The sequence below is a fragment of the Arvicanthis niloticus genome, chromosome 11 (genome assembly GCF_011762505.2).
Source record: "Arvicanthis niloticus isolate mArvNil1 chromosome 11, mArvNil1.pat.X, whole genome shotgun sequence".
Lineage (NCBI taxonomy): Eukaryota > Metazoa > Chordata > Mammalia > Rodentia > Muridae > Arvicanthis > Arvicanthis niloticus.
The window spans coordinates 77,909,532-77,912,287 of NC_047668.1; positions in this window are offsets into that span (position 1 = coordinate 77,909,532).

Sequence of the window (2,756 nt, forward strand, 5' to 3'; positions counted from 1 at the left end):
GTTTGTCATTGTTTAGGGGGGTTGGTCACAAGGTGTTGATGGTCTTGGTCAGTGAGTAAGCAACATAATGGAAGGTTAGACTCGGGGATTTCTTTTTCTCTTTGTTTCTCTTTCCTCTATTATTCTTTCTCTCCTATCTAGCATTATGGAGAAAGGTGGGTAGAAGGGATGAAAGGGAAAAATAGGAGGCTATAAGAATGATTGGATAAAAGGGTAGATTATTGAATTTTTTTTAATCTACTTTTAAACTAAAGAACAAATCAAACACTTTTACACTGCTGTGGAATTTTGTATATTTGATACAAATTTAGGGTTTTATTTTTTACAATATACTATATATTTATATTTAAATTTTTAAAGATTTATTTATTTTTATGTATATGAGTACACTGTAGCTATCTTCAGACACACACCAGAAGAGTGCATCAGATCTCATTACAGATGGTTGTGAGCTACCATGTGGTTGCTGGGAATTGAACTCAGGACCTCTGGAAGAGCAGTCAGTGCTCTTAACCACTGAGCCATCTCTCCAGCCCTATGTTTCAACTTTAGTTTAAGGTTTTATACCTATGTACATCATTTTAAAATATAATGTGATATTCCAGTCCTTAAAACTGCTATTACAAACTGTTTAGGATAATTAAGAAATGCAAGTAGTCAATCAAACTTATGGTCATGTTAAACACTAGTTTAGTTAATTATAGAAATATGATTCCTAGGTTGAACAGATAAGAACAGGTAGAAACAAGCAATGTTTGTGAGTACATATACTACAGACAGATGGATGGTCTTTAAAACCTCAGAGATACATATAGAATATGGAGTTTGAAGATGTTTTATCAATAAAAGGCTTTTCATGACAATGAGCGTCTGATCCTGGCAGCACCCCATATGATGTCATAGAAGATGAGGTGCTTTAAAGAATCTCCTTATGGAGTTTGCTTCAAATGTGGCAAGCTAGACACTGGGCAAGAAGCTGCCCTTTCCTCAACAGCAGACAGCATGCTGTCCAAACTGGACACTTGGGACATGAAAGAAATCTATTTCCAAGTTTTGCAAAGACAAGGTAAGCAAGTCCTTTACAATTTCTGCTTCACATAAAGCTCTGTCATATCCTGGGCCAAAGATGATGCTCCAACAACACAGAGAAACCTTGGGTGACTGTCGACCCAACCAGCTGTCTCTGTCATTTCTTAATTGTGGAAGCTGCTGGTTTAGAACTTCCTGTTTTCTCAGGTAATATTTGTCCTTCTCAGGTCTCTGATGGGGTTGAAGACTAGATAACTACAATGTCACAATTAAGCTTAAGTTGTTTAGGATTTAAGAAGATGTCATAAAATCTAAAAAGGTATTTTTAAGTTTGGCAATGCAAGTGATGATAGAAAATTATTTAGGTACAGAACTTTGGACTTACCAAGGTAGGATGGATAATAGAATACTGTCTTCAAGGTTGCCAAATACAAATGGACTGGACATTGTGAATGTAAGTTTTAACTGATAGTTTCCATAATTTTCTTTTTGTATACAGTTTATTGATGTTAAAGAAAGATCCTCTTATTAGACTAAGAAGGGGAGATGTAGGGATGCTGTCTTGTGTACTGTGTAAAAGCATCATCTGTCAACAAAAATCTGATGGCCAATAAGCTGAGGCAGAATTAGAAAGTGGGACAGCTGGCATAGAGAGAGGAATTCTAGAAAATAATCAGGTGGGAGATATGCCACCAAGCTGCCAAGGATGTCAAACATATGAAACTGAGGAGAGGTGACTAGCCATGTGGCAGACATAAAATGGTATAAACGGGTTAATAATATAAGTTAAGAGCCAGCCGGGAGGTGGTGGCGCACGCCGTTAATCCCAGCACGTGAGAGGCAGAGGCAGGTGGATTTCTGAGTTGGAGGCCAGCCTAGTCTACAGAGTGAGTTCCAGGACAGCCAAGGCTATACAGAGAAACCATGTCTCAAAAAACAAAAAAACAAAAAAAAATTAGTTAAGAGCTAGCTAGGGAACAAGTCTAGTTTAAGGCTTAGGAAATAATTAACAGAAAAGCCTGAATAACCCACCAGGATGCATGTATGCCACGTTTATGTATTTCTATGGCCCAGATTTTCATGGAAGATGCAACTCCATCCATAAAAAAGACCCACAACTATCTGTCCACAGCTAGATTTTTGCATCTCCACTCCCAACATCTCTTCTTAGACTTCTGAAAAGTCTTCTACGTTGACCTGTCCCTGCTTGTTTATTCACTTTACAACACATCATCCCTTCCTCCACTCCTAAAAGCCCCTCACTTAAGTCCTCCCCCCTTCCCCTTAGAAAGAGAAGGCCCTCCTCTGGGTATCAACCCCCCACATCCCCACACCCCACACCCTACTCCCCCCACACCTGCCCCCTACCCTCCATTCTACACATCAAGTTGCCGCAGGACTAGGTATATTTTCTCTTACTGAGACCAGACAAAGCTGTCCATTTAGGGATATGGGATCTACAGGCAGCAGGTAAGCAACAGGCTCAGGGACAGACTCCCCACTGTTTGGGGTACCCACATGAAGATAAGGCTGTTCATGTGCTACACACATGTGCTGGAGGCATAGGTCCAGCCTGTGTTCACTCTTTGACTGATGATTCAGTCTCTGGGAGCCCCCAAGGGTCCAGGTTAGTTGACTCTGTTGGTCTTCCTATGGAGTCCCTGTCCTCTTTGGGTTCCTCAATCTTTCTCCCAACTCTTCCATAAGACTCCCTGAGCTTTAACTAC